The following is a 20280-nucleotide window of genomic DNA, read 5'->3' as shown; positions in this document are numbered from 1 at the left end:
TTACAACCCTCTCCTACCCAAATCAGCAGTAAACATATCAATATTAAAAATTTAGCAATTTTTGTGAACTCCAGCTCTAAGTCTTGTTCAGCTGTTACCTTTAACACATGAATTAACCGGCGAATACAGTAAAATGATTTTTTTTGGTGAAAATTCTAGAAAACAATGATATATGCATAAAAAACAGTTATTTAAGTCAAGTGCATGGTAAATTTATTAAAAAAAAACAAAAAAATTGTGAAAAAATAGCAAAAATGGGTACCCCCTAAAACAAAAACACTTCGTTTAAACACTTCTAATTAGTCGATTGGCACCGAATGTTGTCTAATTATAAGATCTATGTACTGTTAACAAAATGTGTTAAAATGATACAATTTGGATAGGGTTTCAGTGGTTTTTCAAGGCATTCTTTATTTTAGCTCAGATATCGGCACTTATTCCCTTTTGAGTCGAGGCCCATGGGATCTTTGTGTGATGTCCTCCTCCTCCCAATGATGTTACCGAGACAACGCCAGAGGTTATTGTCATTGCAACCGGTGAACCTTCCACCTCCTCATTGTGAGCAATTATGCCACTGGTCTCGAGATTCGTCTTACATCCAATGACTGATAGCTTTAGTCTGGTTTCTCAATGGTGTGGTGAATACCATGCCAGAGGGTGTGTCAATTGTATGACCATTACTTCATCAGTAAGTTGAACAACGAAATATATGTTATAACCAATTTATTCAAAACAATTCATAATTTTGCCTCATATTATTGATGTAAAATAAATACAAAATACAACATTCAACAAGCTTATCAGTGCATACACGCAATTTGCCCTATGGGACCTTGAAATGTATATCACACGACTGAATCTATAATCAGTTCAATGCTAAAACTTCACACAACTTCCCCACGGCTAACGTCAAAAGCGTGGTGCCTTAGATCAACAGTATTGGAATTTAAGTTTGTTTGAGCACCTTTGGGCTATCAGAATTTCCGACTATTCTCTGTGCATTCGCACAACTCATCCACTTTTGACTCTGTCACATCTGACATCAGGTATTGCGAGAACTGCAGATTGCGATGCGTCTGAGAGACTGGAGTCAATCGACATGGAGTCCATCTTCTCTAGGCAAGTACCAGGCTACTTGGATGCTATGGCATGTGGTAGAGTTGACAACCAGGTTGAAAGTCTGGTGGTGACTTAGGATGAAGGTCTGTCTGGCAAGCGCTTGTGGAAAGGTGCCCTCTTCTGTAAACAAAGAAAAGTTGGGATGATCACTGTTGTTTCCAGAGCATATTGCTTTGGTTTCTAGAGTACCTGACACCTCAATCTGATCTACGACCATTCCGTTGTCCTAACCTCTCTGAGAAGCAAAGCTTACTACCCGGGAGTGACCAATAACCCAACTGGTGCCTAACTTTAACAAAGTGGCATTTTACAGAGACTAGGTGTAGCGCCTATGATCCCATACCCTCAGTCCAACCTACAAGCTAAGACCTCATCACCTCTCTACTTGATCACTTACCCTCTTGTATTTGAACATTTCAGTAGTTTCTCGCCTCAAAGATGACCGCATAGATGAGGCCTCTGCTGAGCAGATGGTCGTCTGACGTATAATAACTGTTGATCTTGTCCTTGGGCTTGCTACCTGGCCACTATGTCTCTAGGTAGCTGCCGGGCGGGCACCACCAGATGTGGGCAGAGACGATCTCAGGCTGAGGAAGAGACAAAGATACAAACATTAGACTAAATTAACTCATACATGTAAATCAGAGAGGTTTTCAGAACTCAATACCTTTCGTCTAATCAGCAGTAACAACCCACCAACTCTGGAACACTTCAAAATAGTGATTCTATGACACTCACATCAGATAAGCCTATTATTACCATCGATAGGAAATTTTTCTGGTAGAAACGGCAAAAAGATTTCAATAGACCATATTCCACCGTTAGACGTTGCGCGTGTCGCAGTGGTTCTTTACGTCGCCGCGCGCGTGGCGGCGCCACATGACTGGACATTGTTCAGCTTCGCGTCGTTTTCTCTCTCTTTTTGCAGTTAATTTTACTCTCACATTTCACTTAATTTCTTAATACACACTGAAAATGTGTTCAATTTTTCAAGTCACATTTGTAGTTTACATCAAGTTGATCCCGTATAACAAAAGGGTCGAAAAAATTCCACCAGGTCTGTCCTTTTTCGACTTCACCGGCGAGGCGTCAGTGTTACCATCGGGTATCATTGAGACCCTAGTTCACTCACCTCGGGCACCTTTCTTTGTTAGGTCTAATTTATATGCCGTCTTCTTTCAGACACCAGTTGATGCTGGATCGATAGTCCTGTCCACTGACTAGTAGTGTAAGGCCGTTGAGACTGTCACCAGGTCACCATGTTATCACCATACTGGTTAAGATCAGTGATTGTGAAGAGTTCTCTTAATGTTGATTGTCCTCTGGTTGGGACAGGCTAATATGTATTTCACTACGGTATATTAATCAGACCTAACAAGGAAAGGTGTCCTGAAGAGTAACTGTTTTTGCATTAAGAAAAATACGACATAAGAGGTGTCTATGAATTTAATAAATTTTCGTTTGAAAACATTAAGTTTTGGCGGAATTGCAAGGGAAACATAGATTTTTTCGTAATGAAACGGCCAGCGGCCATTGTGCTCACCGTATACATCCTAAGTACACAGGAACATGCTTAGTTTACCATGTTCACAGACCAACACTAACAGACAATTTATTTCAATTGACCGATCTGACTTTTTATAATAAACATATGAAGATACCTAAATAAGTGTATGACACGGGTACTGATATGCTACCTAACAAATTAAAAGACAACAGGACAAATAATGACAAAACGTGCCACTTTCGGTGAAATTTCAGAGGTTGACCTCTACGACCTTGAACAATACGCCACATCGTCCTGAATTTTCGTCAACATATAGAGCTGCCCAATAGGTGTCTACATACCAAATTTGAAGACTGTACAACAAATAATGACAAAACGTGCCACTATCGATGAATTTTTAGAGTTTGACCTCTGTGACCATGACAAGTAGGTCAAGTCAAAAACCCGTATGATATGTTATGTATCCTAGCTAGGGGTACCCACCATAAAGGTTTAAGCAAAAATAAATCAGTAATGAGAGAGATACCGCACTTTTTAAGTTTTGGGTTTTAGCCCCCTGGTTGTCAAGTCAGAAATCAGACCGAAATTCAGTGTCAGGGTAGATATGACCTTGGGCAAGATGTGTACCAAGTTTCAGGTTCATAGCACAAGCGGTTAAGAAACGTGCCACAGGATACGACGACGACGACGGACACATGGCTATCGTATTGACTCCCCTTACGGTGAGCCAAAAATGTGGTGAGGTTGCCATGGTAACGTTTGAACGACTTTCCCCAAATTCAATTTCTCTCGACTTTTTCTATGTTGTTCTCAATAATCCATAGTACAAGAAACAACCATAAAAACCCATGTTGCAATTTGTTCTTGGTTTGGCTCTTTTTGCCGTATATTGACTGGACTATGAGGGGGACCTGTGGAGGACAGAGCATGGCAAGACTCAATTTAAGCCTAGGATGGTCAGTCAGACACCAAGAAATGTGCTCATTTGAGAAGACCCCAGAAGACAATCCCCTGGCAATTTGGGATCATGAGTTTGACATGCCAATCAGAACAAGGAAAGGTTACAAACCTGAATGCATCACCTCATCAAGCACTTGATTCATCAACGTCAGAACCCATATCGAGGAACATCCAATCCTGCTATGAATGTCGGCCAACCGGATGATCTGTTTGCGCAACCAGCTGTAGGGTGACCTTCTCACCGATTTCAACATCCTTGATGCCCAGACTCCCAACATCTGGTGTTTGCCACGTGGTATCGATGCTCTCAATCCCGATCAATCCTTGGTGCAGGCACGTGATCTGCAGGGAGTTGGAATGGTCGCCTTTGCTCCAACAGTTCATGTTGTCTTCGTTAGGGTCGATCTTCAATTGTCTGCAAACAGACTAGAAGAGAAGCATCGTGTTCAATATTTACCACAGTTATTTTAACCAAGTTTCCACATACAGTTTGCTAAGCTCCAGAGCATGAGCTAATAACTTGCTAAGTTTGGGGTTGAAGGATCTGTAAAAGGACATTTCCTTCAATTGGACTGCCTTCACCAGAGACAGAATAACCATACCTGTAAAGAATGATATCTTCTTCGATGGCAAACTCTCGTCCAGTAGGCCTCTCTCATACGATGACGACGCATCCCTTCTTTCAGGAGAGATGGTGAGGGCCGGCGGCATGAACAGACAAGACATGTGGAGAGGTGTCGACACATGGCTGTCACCGACAACATAGGTATGGCGAGCAATAACTTCAATACGGATTGTGATGGCTGGAATTAGAATATACAGAAGAACTGGCGTAAGGCCGCATCGTATAACCTTGCACTGTGCGTATCGGCACTAATCTTACAGTCCTGTGTAATAGAAATGCATGTAACTCGTCCTTATGACGAGTTAGCTGTAAGTCATCATCAAAAATGTACATTTACAACGTAGTGTCTATACCAGGGTAAGTAAAAATTGAGACTAGTCACCAACAAGTGAGAAACATAGAGTACCGTACATGTTATTATCGTGATTGGTCTTTGGACCACTCAATCATGTGATCTGCTATCTTGGAAATCACACGAGGGTCGTTTTACATTTATCATATACCAAAAAATGGGATTAAATGATAATTTTTGGCAATTTTTGACTGAAAATTCTCAGATCACCGTGACGTCGCCGACGTTCTACGTCAGAGCGCAAGAGGGAGATGGCCGTGGAAATGACGCGATATTAATGACGTCATACCGCGATAGCCGGGAGATCCCCGCGGAGTGACGTCAATGACGTTTCGGCCCCAACAATGCAAAATGCACGTATTCTGGATTTCCCATTGGGATATATAGAATTCTGGATCACTCTACTCGCTCGATCTTGTATCACCTGCTCGATGGTTCTGTCTTTCCTCTCAATACCATTTGAGGGATTGTTACAAAAATTTCCACAGGCAATCATTAGGGGACAACCTTTTGATTACGTTCGTTTGGCCGAGTTTTGACTTGTTTTTTCTGAGAAAAACGGCAATTTCAGGTTCACGATCCCAGATCACACTGAGTCGGGTAGGCCTATATGATAAGGGACCATCTCAAAATTCATTGATGCCAAAAAAGAAGAACATTGTTCTTCTCTCTGTGGACACCCTCCCCCCCTAAAAGACTAACAAAAACATAACTTTGGCATCACTTTTTATCACAAATGAAGACAAAAATAATTTAAAGAAGAACAGAGCCCCTCAAATGGCCTGACCCCCTCCTTTGAGATGGTCCCTAAATGGGATCGTGAACCTGACATTGCCAATTTTCTCGGAAAAAACAAGTCGAAACCAGGGCCAACGAACGTAATCAATAGGTTGTCCCCTAATGAACTTGCCTGTGGAAATTTTTTGTAACAATCCCTCGGCTTGTATTGAGAGGAAAGACAAAACCATAGAGCGGGTGATACAAGGTCGAGCGAGTAGGGTGATCCAGAATTCTGTATATCCCCATGGGTGATCCAGAATTCGTGCATTTTGCAGTGTTGGAGCCGAAACATCGTGGATAAATTCAATTGATAAAGGGAGGACATCCCGTCATATGTGACTGATTTTGAAAACACACTGCATTAGGAATGTAAGACGTACGTGACTTACAAGTAGCGTTTTTGCCTAACAGGTTAACAACCTCTATTGCAGACACCCATGGGATGGGCACAGTTGACACTTGACATTGTATAACAGAGTCTCAAAGCGCCTCACAATCATTCCGTGGTCTCTCCTGAAACCTTTCAGTAGAACTCAGAAAGGCTGCCGTCAATCCAGCGCCATTGTCTTACTGATCATTCCAACTGGTACACATTTTTACCCAGGTGGAGAGAAGCAACTGCAGGGTTAAATGTCTTACCAGGGACACTGAATCAGTCTCGAGGTTCTAGACAATGGGGCGAACCTGCGACCTTTTGGTTATGCACCTGGCGCTCTAACCATTACTCCGCTTAATCCCTTATTAGAGAGGTGTCCTTAATCAGGAGGTTATGCCATTATCCTCCTATAAGGGAGTCATTTTGAATGTTAATTCATGAATTCTATTGCAAGGGTATTATATTTGGAAATGATATAAAGTGCCTCTCGACCCATTGTCTAGGGTCGGTGTACCGTGAAAGCTATTGTTTCGCCTAGTTCGTCCCGGAAGGGAATTTGAGCAAATATTCTCATGGTCGTCACAAGGAACTATGATATGGGTCTATGGGATTCAACTCCGGTAGGCCTAACATTAACAAAAATAGGCCTATAGATCTGAACGCAGTTTTGGGGCCCCATGTATACATAAATTTACACCCTACCATTTTTCAAACGGCTTAAAACTGACTGATTTTGCTTGATTTGTACCAAAAACGGACATTAACAGAATGAAAATTGCCAAATGATTATGACAGTGCTTCATTTATTATCCTTAGTGTAGTAAACAACGTACAGTCAGGATCGGAACATTGAATTTTTGGGGAAAAGTTTGCTAAAAATGGGACACATTCAAAGCGACGCGGTTTTGTCGTTGAGTCTGCAGTAAGCCATCCACCTATCACGTTGTCCGTTCTTTTCATCCAGAATAGGACCAAGTAACTCCGCTATGAACTAGACCGTGCGCTGGCCAGCCACCTCGCGCCTGTATGGAACATGGCCGTCCCTCCCGAATTTGATCCCTCCTCTTCTAGCTCTTTCTGTACGCTGCTGATGTGCTTTACCCCGTATGAGTGGAAACCTAGCAGGACGTGAATCATACAAAAGAAAGATTTCACAGTTGTAGTCTCTTCGGGGAAGTCGGCCATCAAATTGTTCTTCCATTCCGAAATCTGGTGGTTTGACAGTTTCTCGTTGGCTGCTCTGTCGGACATCACGTAGGACAGCTTATGGACAATCTGGCGGATGGTTGTATTGCCACACTCAGCGACCTCCTTTGGTACCATGGAGTCTGGACAGCAAAACTGAAAGCAGTATTCACTGGAAGTGAAAAGAAACAAATTAAATTACATAGTGATAGGCCATATTAGATAAAACTAAGTGCCGGGTAGGCCTAGGCCTATAAGTATAGTATCTCTACAAACACACTTTTGAGAACTGATAATGAACTATTGTACATGGGCCCTATAGGCTTAGTGCAGTGTGTCATGTCATGTCAATGCATCAAAACAACATCTTTTTCATTCTGCAGCTCTTAAAAGAGTGACACACATTAACAAGACAGCTGGTTTGGACCAAGAAACCCGTCTCTAAAAAACAACATTGCCAGCTGTCAGTTGAAAACTATACCGGTAATCTAATTGGCAATTCCAATGATTATAATAAAATAATAATAAAATATATCTTATATAGCGCTAGTTCCAATAGAGTTACTGCTCACATGCACTCGACATAAAACCGTTCCAAACAGTAGCGTCTTTAACTGAGATTTTAAGATCGCCACACTGTCCGATTCCTTAATACCGTAGTCCAATGTATTCCACAATTTGGAGGCGTATACTGAGAAAGTCTTGCCACCAAAACTGTCCAGACAGAATCTAGGGGTGATAAGAAGACCTAGACTATCGGATCTTAGGCTGCGCCGTGGTGTCTATTAAGGAAGAAGTTCAGATAATGTATCCTGGTGCTGTGCCGATTCTGGTTTATATACAAAGAGAAGGAGCTTGAAATCGATTCTGGATCGGACAGGAAGCCAATGAAGGTCTCTAAGGACTGGCGTAATGTGGTCCCTGTGAGGCGTACGAGTGATGATCCTCGCAGCACGATTTTGGACTAGTTGTAACTTGCGCATTAGGTTCTCGTCGATGCCGGCAAGTAGACTGATACAATAATCCAGTCTTGTGATTACCAACGACTGCACAAGCAATATCGTTGCCTGTACAGTCAGACGTTTTCGCACAAGACTGATATTCCTCAAGTGAAAGGATGTCGATGATTTGACAGAAGCAGGCTTTCTGGCCAACTATAAGAACATTCAAGGGTTTTTTTTAGGGCATTTTAACTCGACATTTAGGGATTTTTAGGGGTGTTTGTAGTCGTTTCAGGGCGATTTAGGGTTTATTACTCATGAAAATCTGTTGGAATAAATATTAGTACTCACACCTGGCCTTCACGCACACACTCACAAAATACTTGCCGGGTGTGCTTAGCACCCCTCCACTGTTTGTGTGATGGATTCGTTCACGATGAGATAACCAGGGGTGGATCCAGGGTTTTGAAGGAGGGGTGCAACCTTTGAAGAAAGGGGACCTAATTCTCTAATTCCCTCACTGATGGCGGAGCCCAATGCATAATAGGTGCATGATGCGAGCGCCCCCGGTGTCAAGGTGTAGGGGGGGGGTATGGTGGTCCAGGTATGGGGGGACGGAACACCCTTAAATGCGATTTCCTGGCATCCTGACAACATTCTACATCAACAAAATCATGCTTTAGACAAATTCACACGCTGAATCCACTCCTGATAACCATACCAAACCAAAATATGCCGAGTTATGCTAGCACCCTCGGCGTCAAGGTGTAGGGGGGTATGGGGGTCCTCCCCACGAAATTATTTTTATGACAGAAACCCCTAAGATGCGATTTCCTGGTATCCTGTGAGTCCTATGTCGAGTTATGCCAGTCACATCATCAATGACATTGTACTTGAGCGTGCTTGATCACCAGAAAAAGAGAAAATTTGGAATATTTAGGGGGAAAAGAGCAAATTTTGATTGAATTTAGGATTTTTTAGGGAAAGCAATTTATTTCAGCAAGGATTTTTAGGGCCACCAGAAAGCCTGCAGAGGAAAACCCCTTCAAAAATCAATATTTACGAATTGCAAGCTTCAACCCCTTTTACAATAAATCACTGAACTGATAGTAGGCTACGTCCAATCAGAAAAGAGAATCACCATCACGTGATAAAATACCGATCAAATGGACCGGCCCATAATAGCGTCACTGTGTACAATTCTCGCACTGATGTGAATGTCACCGAGCTGTCAAAAGTTTGTCAGCTGAATGCTATATCAAAACAATCTTTTTTCGTCCAACCAACTAGTCAAGTTTAATCTAAGACTTCAATAAAGTACTTACTGTGCTAAATTTTTATCGTGGAACGAAGTTTGGAAGAAATTCGGCACTAAAAATTCTGATGATTATGGGAAACGACAAAGAACGGCAACGCTGCCGTTAAAGGCATCCCATTGCCTTATGTGGCAGCCCCCAGCTGCTGTATGTGGCATACCTTAGATTCAAATGAATGGAACTACTTTATTCCTGTTCGTAGAGCGCTCTAAAGAAATCGTGAATCTGATGTGAAAGATAGGAATTAATTAACACCTTGGGTGCTGAGCGTTTTTCCTAATTTTCGCCCGTTAAGGTTACGCCACTTTTTACCGTTTTTCAAAGAATTAATAAAAATAGAAATAATAAAGATATCTACCTGAAACTTTCTGTGTTGTTTCTTCTGTCCTTAGTCCTAATCATAGTATTGTCTGTTTGAGTGGTAGGCCTCAAAGCATTTTCCCTTGTGTAGTGGAACTTGGCACTTTTTGCAAAAATATCGAGTTTCTTTGCGTTCCCCACTTGCTCGCCATTGTATTCAATTCTATAGATCACATGGATCGTCTGCGGGGCTAAAAATAACTCCAGCCTATTGTGTGATCTCGGTGGAACCGTAGCAGATGACATAGTGGAGGGGAGATTGCTTTCGTCATCACTGGGCGGGAGATTTGAATCTTGGCGGAGATCTCCGTCATATAGCGCCCAAGCGTTTACGTGATGGGGTCGCGGAGATCTCCGTCATATAGCACCGAAGGTGTTAAGGTGTTTAATTAATAAAGATTAAGTAGAATTTAAATGTTTGAGAGGAACGGAGGTGCCCCTGCGCTTCGCCACCGGCACCTGAAGTGGTATAACCCATTCCTTGTGACGTCACTTGGATTTCTCGACGGCTTCGCGCCGGTCATGTTTTGTGCTCTCTCCCGATTCCCCTTTCTACTATCTTTTCTCGGGTCGCCCTCGCTTCCCGTCCTGTACTTCTTTTGCGGAGCCCTTCTTTACATTTTCCGGTATTTCTCGTTTTCCTTGATCCTTTCGCCGCTTTCTCGCTTTCTGTACTTTTTGGTTTTTCGATTTTATAGTAATTGGGCAGCCATTTGCCTTCCCCAGGGCAAATTTGTATACCACTTCTTTTATTATATAAGGCTGGCGTTTTATGTTACGGTCGCGAAGATTCGCTTGACCAGGCGCGAAGATTCGCGTAATATGTGAATAGTTAGGTCGCGAAGATTCGCTTGACCAGGTCGCGAAGATTCGCTTGACCAGTACTCACCGACACAGAAGGCTGTGTCGTTTTCGCTATTAGCTTATAGTAGGCCGAGGCCGTCTGGGACTAAGCAGTTTTAATAAAGGCAAGGCGAATTGGTTGAATGATACGTTTATGCCATGTGGCCGAAAGTTGCATAATCAGGCTGGGCGTTAGGCTTTATATTGGGCAGGTACCTTCTCACGATCTCTTTCTCTCTGCTCTCATGACACAATCAGCATCACGAACGAAGCCAAGGTACGTTTTGTCAGTTCGATTTGACGACTTTGCCGTATTTTAGGTCAGCTTGCCTGGTTTCAAGCACCCCTGTGTTCTTGTAGGCGAGCTCTATCAAGTTCTATTCTGTTTACAGATGGTACTACCACCAGTACTTAAAAGAAGGCATACCCTGCCAGCCAGCCAAATCATGCCACTCCTGGTATCACTCAAGGAAACTTCAGGCCCCCCAAAGGACTTCGCAAGACTTACTAAAGACACGCCGCTTACCAGCCTATCCGAGGGCGATCTCGATGAGGCCGTCGGTAGGCTGACAGGAGAGTCGGCGACGCAAATTCTCTCGATGGCCAACAGGGAGCCGAACCTCGTAAATCTGCGTATACTCGCACATTTCGTCATACTGTTGGCTAATGAAATGGGCCAACCGGCTGGTCAGGACTTGGTAAGCTCGAATTTTATATTAATTTGTCAATATAAACTCCCTTGACGCTAACTCCAGCAGTTCCCAGCCAGGCAGGTCGTATCAAGTTTGACCCGGTCCAATTCTTAGATCACTCAGAACCCACAAAGCTAAAATCTCATTTTAAAACCTTTTTCCATCACGTCGTTCTCTTGGCCGGACTTCATCTCTTTCTTTACCTTTCCCTTTTTTAATGCACATTTCTTTGCTTCAGTCCTCGGGTTCTGACAAAGAGGCCCCGCCGTCGAAGGCTAGGAGATGTGAAACTGTCCCTAAACCAGGCCCATCTGCTACGCTATATCCGGCAACGCTAACCGAGGCTACGACTTTGTCGATTCCTTTGACCGGCTCTGCCGCCGCAGATTTAGATTCCTTGAAGCAACAGGTGAGATGTGTAGCGTCCCAAAACTCTCCGTACGAATCTCTTCTAATACTTTTGTTGGATCAACTAGCCCGAGCTGCCGTAAAGTTCCGAGATAAGTTGCAGATTACATATGAAGAGCTGAAGGCAAAGTTAAATCAGGGAAAGCTCAATCTCTCCTTGTTTTGCTTGGACATCCTAGGAGGCGGTGCTAGTGATGCGGTTTCCAAGGCTTTGGCAAAGCACCTAAGGAAAACGAAACCAAAGGATGATAGCTCCGAAGATGAAGAGGAGCAACCCGTTAAGAAAAAGACGAGAGTCCCTAGGCAGGCCTCCCCGCTTCAGAACCTCTACCCATCCCAGGCAAACTACCAACGGCCACCCTTTTCCCCAACTTAGATCCCTTTCAAGGTTATGGCCAAAGATACCCGTTCGCGTCCCCGAGGCGAGGATCCAGGGGCGGGAGATTTTCGCGCGGCGCGAGCCAATACCCATGTTTCTTTTGCAAATCCACCGATCATTGGGTCCGTGACTGTCAGAAATTGAAAGACCTCAGAGACACCAATCCCACTTAGAATACTTTCCCCCTTTTTCTCTCTACACATCGACCACAGGTAAACAATATCGGCAAACAATGTAACCATCCAATTTATGAACAGAACGAAATCTTTTCGGTACAGTCTAACAAGCGGAATTATCGGTGGGGTTATTAGCTTCAAAGGAATTTTCATACCGAAACATAAGGATAGAACTGAGTCTTTACAAAATTACAATAACTTTGTATTTTCCCTGTTTCATCTAAGCTTTCTTCCTCTTCCTTCTTCCCGGGGCCACTGAGTCCTTAGCGGGAGCTTGCCTCTCGCATGGGTTGAAGGTTGGGGACTTATCCCGTTTGTTTTTTCCTCTTTACAGAAAATTGTCAACGACCTCCACTTCAAAATTCCTGATTGGGAAAAAAACTCGAACTTTCTACCTCTTCGTGCAGCTAGAGCGTTTTCTAGAACACCAGCTTGGAAGCTTTTAAACGGGAAGAGTCCCCAACCTTCGGCCCACATCAATCCTAACTTTGAGGATGTCTTAAGTAAAAAAGTTCCTTTTAATATTCAAACACTGCCGCTGCGTGATCCCGAACATTTTGTTCCTGGCCAGCTTCACCAACATATTGACCAATGGGACGAAATTCTTAAAAAGAGATTGGACTCGTCGCCCCCAAACAAACTTATCAGAGCCTGGCTTGTCGATGGAGTATACGCTATAGATATGTTCACACATTTTAAGGGGCAATATAAAGGCATGTCCTTCGACTCTGATCACCCCCCTAAGATGCATCTTCCTAACGCACAGAACTGTAGAGAGCACATTCCTTTTGTAGTTTCAGAATTAGAAAAAAGATTAGCAAATGGCGCTTTATCATTATTAGGTAAACTTGGTGAATGTAACCTACCACATATAATTATGCCATTAACCGTAGAGCCCTCAAAGCCTAGACTCTGTCATGATGAGCGCTATCTTAACTTGTGGATACAAGACAACCCATTCAGCCTGGACACTCTTCTTCATTTACATAGGCTTGTTGATAAAAATGCCAGAATGATTTCGTGTGATGATAAATCCGGCTATGATCATCTTTTCCTTTCTGAACGCTCTAAAACGTTTTTTGGGATAACGTTTAATGGCTGGATAATGGTTTATAACACTTTACCTTTTGGCTGGAAAGCATCGGCTTTTGTATACCAGTCAGTAGGTTACGTGGCAACAGCTTATCTGCGTTCCTTTGATATTAGAAATACCCAGTACATCGATGATAGGTATGCCGTCGAGACCATGCACCCTAAAACTAAACAACCAGTACTTGACATCACTGTTATTACGTATTCTTTGCTACAACTCCTAACTAGATTAGGTTATACCATCGCCTTCAATAAAAGCTGCCTGTCCGAATGTACCTCGTTGCGTCACCTAGGATTCATTGTTGACTCCGTTCTATGCGCTTATTTGCTGCCTGACGATAAAAGAGCATCCTTCGCTTTATTGAGAGATCGGCTGCTTACCCAAAAAACTGTTACTCTAAAAATGTTACAGAGATTTGTCGGCAAATGTATTTCTTTAGCTTTAGTCGTTCCCGGGGCAGCTTTGTACACAAGAGAAATGAACAGGGCAATATCCTCTGCCTCTCATAATTCGTCTAACGCAGTTAAGATGTATCATTCTCTTCTTCAGGAAATTTCCCACTGGAACTTCCTGGACTCTTGGAATGGTTGCTTGAAATGGAGAGACGAATCGCATCAGCACTGCGTTTTGGCAACGGATGCTTCTTTAGCGAAGTACGGAGTCTCTGTTCTCTCGGGAAAATGCCGTGGATTGATTTTTTCCGATTATTGGGAAATAAAGGATACAAGGCCCATTCATCTCAAAGAGGCTGATGCATTGCTAAAAGCTTCACTGACAGCATGGCGTTAGTTGAATCATGGCGAAATCATGGTTCCAGAGACAGGCAATTAACCAACATTATCAAAAGCGTATTTCAGTTAGTAACGGCTACAGGTATCAGTTTGAAGCTGTTTTATATCCCCTCTAGTCTAAACCCAGCAGACTCGCCCTCTCGATCACTTTCCAACTCTGACGTTATGTTGTCACAACAGTCGTGGGAGTTACTACAAAATGTGTATGGCCCCCACCAGCTTGATCTCATGGCACTAGATTCAAACTGTATGAAAAATGCTAAGGGTGAACCCCTCCCACGTTATACCCCTTGCTTAACGCCAGCTACTTCTGGGGTAAACATCTTTGCTCAAGATCTATCTCGGGATTTGAATTATTATATTTATCCCCCATTTTGTCTAATTTTCCAAGTTCTCAGATTCTTAGAACAAAGTTCAGTCAGAAAGTGCACGATTGTCTTGACAGTTCTCCATCCCGTACCTGTTTGTTTTCCGTTTATAAGGCAGTACGTTATGTCCTCAATTACCCTAGGGGAAGCTGGCCAAACCGGTGTTGTCCATGTACCCTCTAAGACGGGTTTTCTGCTAGATAACAGGGGCCTTCGCTTCTCTTTAAGAGCCTACAGAATGTCTTTTACATGAATACAAGCTCTTGCCTTTTTCCTTCCAGACAATCTCATCAAAAGCTCAGCAACCGGCGAAAATCGATCCGGCCCGCATTGACGAGAGAATTCGTTACCTAGAAAGAGTTTTTGGCAATCAGCAACATGAGAAACGATTACAAGGCATCAAGTCTGTTTTTCTTCGCTTCCTTCTCGCCCTGCCATCAACTCCAAGTTGTTCTAATGTCGGTCCCGAGGAGGTGCGTAATTTCCTGGTATGGAAAGACAAATTCGGTAAAACTAAAGTTCATTCCATTGACTGCCCATTTCTAGGTAACCCGAAGGAATTAGCTTGTTCATGTCCCAAACGCATGGCAGTAGAATCTGTTAAGAATACCGTGCAAAACTTAGCGTCAGTACTTGAAGACGCCGGTAGGGGAAAAGTCTGGAATAATCAGTTGTCAAGCGGCAATCCTGCCAGATCTTCACTCATTGCAAACTATGTCAAGCAAATTGGGCGTGAACAGGCTGCCTCTCACGTCCTTCCAAAGCAGGCCATCCCGATTTTCGCCAGTAAAATAAAGCGTATTGCTGCCTTGATCGATAGAGAACTGTCTGTCACGGGCACTTCCTCAAAGCGTACATTTACCCTCTTGCGGGATCAAGCTTTTATCAAACTCCAATTTTTCGCGGGCGATAGAGCTTCAGACTTAGCTCAAGTTCCAACGCAGGAAATAAAAAGAATGAGTGACAACTCGGGGTTTACCTTCTGCCACACATTTACAAAGACGCTAAAAGGTGGGAATGGCCGTTCTAACACCTTTGTCATTAAAAGATGTCAGGATGAGCAAATCTGCCCTGTCTTGGCCATTGAAAGATACATCTCGGGCGCGAAAGCCTTAGGTGTAGATCTTTCCAGGGGCTATTTATTTAGAATAGTCGGTGAAAAGGGTGTCGTTCTAGACCAGCGAGCAACTTACAATTCCATGTACGACAGGTTTAAGCAGTATCTCAAGGGCATTGGAATCGACGAGGGCGAAACGCTACACAGTTTGCGCGCTGGTTGTGCCGTTACATTAGGCGTTTCCGCTTCAGTATCCAATGCACAGCAAATGATGAACCACGTCGGCTGGTTTTCCGAACCATCCGCCGCGTATTACAGTAGGGTAAATGCTCTTAGAGATTCCAGTGTTGTAGCAGACCGCTTCTCTCATTCAGTCTCCAGTGATAATAGCCCAGAGACATTCTTTCATAAGCATTCAGGCATAACCTTGGATAATGCTTTCTCGTAGTCCACTCTTTCGCATATCTGTAAGTCTCGCCAAACAAATAATTACTTTAAGACAGCATATCATACATTATGCGTTGGAAATTACTTTTGCAACAATATCCTTTGCCACTCTGTAAACTCCGGCGGTCGTCTGTACTATTTTGTAAGCTCCGGCAGTCGCCTGTCTTATGTCTAATAATAAATACTATTTTCGCAAATCTGGTTTTTCTCCTCTTTTATTTTGAGTATTGGGAGATACGGCTTCGCCAAGAGTCTAGATTGCCGCTTATTCGGGCGATCCCGTTTTCACGGCCGGGGTTTATTGGCCGGAGTTTTAAATCCCCCAGTACTAAAACAAACAGGGAATGGGGAAAACACTTCTGATGTGATAACACCTGAAGTGGTATAACCCATTCCTTGTGACGTCACTTGGATTTCTCGATGGCTTTGCAAAGTGACGTGGCAGGCTCTCTCCCGCGGAGTAGCATAACTCCTCCTCACGCGTGGGCAGGCTGCCGGTTCCTTCATTGCACATGATGAGTTGGGAACCTTAGGCATTTCGTAACCCACCCGCCCCACCCGTGTTTCCTCTGTTCCTTGTTTTCTCCCCAGGCTTTACCCTGGCCGGAGTTTTAAATCCCCCAGTACTAAAACAAACAGGGAATGGGGAAAACACTTCTGATGTGATAACATCAGCATCTCAACGACAAAGTCTTCGGAAGAGATCGGAAATGTTCAGGATTGGTCCGGGACTGGAGGTGCGGGTGCGCCAAGCCACCGGCACATCGGCATCTCCACTAACCTGCTCACCCTCCTTTCCGTAGGCCCTAACCTGCTCACTCTCCTTTCCGCAGGCCCTAGCCTGCTCACTCTCCTTTACGCAGGCCCTAAATTTAACCTGACCCCTAACAACCTGCTCACCCTCCTTTCCGCAGGCCGTAACCTTCTCACTGCCGATGTGCCGGTGCCGGTAGTAGGGAAACGGCATAGTTCTTCCGAAAACCGCCAGGGCAGAAATTGTTAGATGTGCCGGTGGCCTAACAAAACAAGAGTAGACTTCGGATTGGACCGATTTACTCAGTAAAATAATCAGCGTAAGGAATTACTTTCTCTGGGTGGGGGATATTCAATTCAGGCCGAATTGAGTTGACCATTTATGGTATTATTCATTTATGATGTCATAATCGAAATGATGTAGGCCTAGGCCTACATGTCATTACCAGCAATTCCCAACCTTTTAGCTGCGCATGCGCCAAACTCCCTTCCAGAGCCAAGCATACGTTTTCTATAGCAGATCGAGGTGAGAGACATCTCACGGCTTTCTGTGTAACTAAAGCCTAGTTGCCGATAGCGTATGTGATTCTATGACTATCAAGGCATTTGCAGGCCAAATTTTGAGTTGATTGGTGAAAATTTTTCCATGTCCACCTATGGGTTGAAAATACCACGTGAATTGCAATTTTTCCTAATGTAAATTCTAAGAAAACATGAAAATTGGCCGACTTCTGTGGCCTTTTTGAATCACATAGAGTTCGCAAATTTAGTTTGCCGATAGCTCCTGCAGAAGGCAGCATCATACTGAGTATACTGAAACACATGCCATTGGGAAAATTGAAAATTTTTCCATGTCCACAGGGGGGTCCAAATTGGCGTCCCAAGTGGATTTGAGGAGAGAATATATGTCCAAACATCAACATACATGAAAAGCTGGACCTCAAGTGATCTTTGAAGATATGAGAATGACTGCCCTTTGATAACTTCTTGCTTTATTTGTCCACTTTATGGCCTAATATCCCTAGCTTTGGATGGTTCAATTAAGGACACTAGGGCTGGGAAGGGTCATGTCAGGGGGGGGGGGGTAGGCGGGTGACCAAGCCCGAAATATCATATTGCATCCTTCTCTTCAGCATATTTGCCAAAGCTTTTGCTGTTGCATGGATTCCTCAGATGTTTGGGCTCTCTCAGCTCTGTCATTTGGTAACCTCTGTCTGGGTGTTGGCTAGGTAGATAGGATGGGGGGGGGGGGGGTTCCTGACAGTGTTGACAAGGAGAAACTCGGAAAACCGTGATTCTAGACAAAACCCTGTTCTTTTGATGAGCTGGAACACATTCAAAATTGTAAACCCACAACTTGAAGGCATAAAACTGACAAAAGGCATTGATTTCTTGTACTAAAAATATATTTTATTATTCGATGAACGCTCTGATTGGCTAAATTGGGTCACGTGTCAAACTCGATCGTAGCGCCTGCATTTAGCAGCGGCATAATAAAGTTGGGGATTGCTGGTAATGTACAATTTATGTAGGCTATGTACACGATGTACACGTAAGTCGTAATACGACAATCAAGATGTACAGACCGGGGGAGCTGGCTGTACGTACCCATAAGTCTTTGCGGTAGTCTCGCGCGTACCGGATATAACCTATCAAGCTTTTCTCCTTCAGAGAAATACTGCGTTGCGCTCAACTGCCAATTATGCATTAGTCTGGTGGACACGAGGTTGCTTGAAATCGAAAATTTGGACAACACACGTGTACTACAGCGCAAACGGCAGCATTCTGACATATAGAAACATGTGGTCTGATTCTATTTTTACTTGTCATTTAGTGATCACGCGTCCAACCTCGTATGCAGGGTAATGTGGCTTTCTCATTGGTCGAACGTTAATTTTGTTCACAGCCTTATAAGGCACTTGAGCGCAACGCAGTATTTCTCTGAAGGAGAAAAGCTTGATGGGTTATATCCGGTACGCGCGAGACTACCGCAAAGACTTATGGGTACGTACAGCCAGCTCCCCCGGTCTGTACATCTTGATTGTAGTAATACATACATGCTATCTTGGAGAAATTAGGCCTAACACTTTTACTTGTTTTTCTTACCATGCAAAACCCGCGGCAGTAACTACTCATCACGATCTTCGGTCTGCTGCCACACAAAAAATCCTGCAAAATGCTGCATGAAAGTGTACAATCGGCCTCAAACGCATCGAATTCCACCGGTAAAACCATCTGATGGAGGCGGCCATTGCCTTGAATTATCAAGAATATAAGCAGTGTTTTGATTCGCCAATCGATCTGAAATAAGTACCTGAAGTAAGAAAGGCTTTCATTGGTTCTAACACTGTGCGGCTACGTCGACCTCATCAAAAGGAATGAAGTTTTAACTCCCCAATGACCTCATTCGCTTAATGTAGGTCGGATCGCGCTGATTTTTGGTTTCTGAGTTCATCTAGGGTTAACCGGGTTACGCCTTATTTAGCAGCGTCAACGAAGTGCCTACGCCTTGCAGTTACAAAATGCCCAAAGGTGACACAGATGGAAGGACAGACACCATTCCCCTTAGTAATATTACCAGCTTCGCTGACTTTGTCAGCTGAGCTAAAAATTGGTTAATTTTCAGGAGAGAGACTAAAACTTACCGAAGTTTGTCGTTTATCTCGTCCGTTAATCCAAATGCCTAGTATGAATCAGTTCAAAAACAAGACGTCTCCGAAAGGGTTCCCGTCAATTTTTTTTCTTCGAAATTGTTTCCTCGAATGAATGTATACATCACAATTTTCCTGTCTTTCTCCATCAATGTATTTATGAAGAACAATGTATCGATCTCATGATTTCCGAAAATTAAATTCTTGTCAAAATTCGACAATTTTAAAAGTGGGGGGAAATCTTTCAGAACTCTCAGCCGCGCCCGAGGGAAATGAGCGAAATTAGCTCTGGGGCGTTGGTGATACTTCGGCTAGAAGAGATTATTCTGTGACGTCCACAAAAATACCGATCACCATTGGTTTAGAGCGAGCAAAGAATCGTGTCAAGGTCTTAATCTGCATTCCGGGGCTCTTCCGAGACTTAATTAAAGGCAACTGCCCAGAAACACAAACTAGAATTGTCAGTTGAGTCTTTGCAGACTCTGGAGTCTCCGCCTTATGGCAAGCCGTTTGCTTCAAAAAGTCGAGATGATTTTTTTCAAGTCGAGATTTTTTTTTTCAAGTCAAGAAAAAATATTTCAAGTCACGAAATTTCTTCAAAAAGTTGAGATTAGTATTTTCAAGTTGACACATTTTTTTTCAATTCTACAAGTTTTTTTTTTAAGTCGACTTTTTAAATATATAAACATATTTTTTTTTAAGTAAAAAAAAAATTTGTTCATTAATTTTTTTATATACAACTTATCAGTTGATTATTTTTCTAATTCTTTTAAATTTTTTTTCAAGTCGATAAAAATTTATTGTAAATGACAAATTTCCTATTCAACAAAAAAAAACACATTCGAGACAGAAAAAATAAGTCGAACATTATGACGTCATCACTTTTCGTGTACAGTATGTAGACTCGTCACCAGCCGTTCTCTTGCCGACTTCGCATTCTAATGCCCACATATATACATAGCAGGGGACCAGTCTATACAGTATGCAAGATAGCGGGAGGCGATGTTGTTGACATTGCCGAGTGTCTGCGTCAGTGTCCCGCTATGGTCCGGCGATCTGAAAGGGCCAGACAATCATTAGATCAAAACAAACTAGAGAACT

General features: G+C 43.2%; 1 long non-coding RNA gene across 1 annotated transcript; it reads right to left on the bottom strand.

The window, feature by feature from the left end:
* Positions 1-727: 727 nt before the first annotated feature.
* LOC135496328 (uncharacterized) lies at positions 728-18724 on the bottom strand. The gene is made up of 5 exons (XR_010448644.1): positions 18635-18724; positions 4189-4389; positions 3696-4012; positions 1517-1706; positions 728-1239 (listed from the first exon to the last, which is right to left on the bottom strand). It is a non-coding gene; the product is annotated as an uncharacterized LOC135496328 (long non-coding RNA).
* Between the last annotated feature and the right edge of the window lie 1556 nt (positions 18725-20280).

The sequence above is a fragment of the Lineus longissimus genome, chromosome 11 (assembly GCF_910592395.1).
Source record: "Lineus longissimus chromosome 11, tnLinLong1.2, whole genome shotgun sequence".
NCBI classification, from domain to species: domain Eukaryota; kingdom Metazoa; phylum Nemertea; class Pilidiophora; order Heteronemertea; family Lineidae; genus Lineus; species Lineus longissimus.
The sequence above is the reverse complement of the archived record's forward strand: the minus strand, read 5'-3'. Positions and strand labels throughout refer to the sequence as shown.